Source organism: Hippocampus comes, unplaced genomic scaffold (assembly GCF_001891065.2).
Source record: "Hippocampus comes isolate QL1 unplaced genomic scaffold, H_comes_QL1_v1.1 scaffold83, whole genome shotgun sequence".
Lineage (NCBI taxonomy): Eukaryota > Metazoa > Chordata > Actinopteri > Syngnathiformes > Syngnathidae > Hippocampus > Hippocampus comes.
This window is the reverse complement of record NW_017805281.1, coordinates 1,632,277-1,632,738: the sequence shown is the minus strand read 5'-3', so window position 1 is coordinate 1,632,738 and position 462 is coordinate 1,632,277. Positions and strand designations below refer to the sequence as shown.

Below are 462 nucleotides of genomic sequence, written 5' to 3'. Positions count from 1 at the left end.
GCGGGCTGGTCCGGTCTGGTTGGGTCTGGCAGCAGCTCGAGAGCTGAGATGCCTTGCTTGACCTTTTTCTGTTAGTTTCGTTTGTAACTTTTTCAATCAGTTGCTAAGTAACTAAAAAAAAAAAAAAATTAGTCCGCTGAGGCCCATGCCACGCCTCCCCCGCCGATGAGCCAAGAGGACCGACCGGAAGCCAATTTGGTTCAGAGCTTCTATTGGAGCCACTCTGCGGAAGAGGTCAGTGCGACCGCGGAAAGGAACACATGCTTAGTTTGGTTGTGTCGGGTGCAGGAATAGCAGCTCTGGTGGTTCCGATCGCTCACTTTGGACTTGCCCTTGTGCGCTCGTGCCGCTTTGGAACAAAGTCCAAGCAAGCCATAAATGGGAATGCCGCCAGATAGCTTCTAGTGCTCAACTCAGCACTCCTTGACAACCTCGCAAGTGTCACTTTCTGAGTGGCGGTCA

At 52.2% G+C, this 462-nt stretch overlaps 1 protein-coding gene across 2 annotated transcripts in view; it reads left to right on the top strand.

Annotated features, from left to right (window-relative positions):
- LOC109516573 (diacylglycerol kinase eta) overlaps positions 1–462 on the top strand; it is a 29,946-nt gene that overhangs the window by 14,908 nt on the left and 14,576 nt on the right. The window lies entirely within an intron of this gene.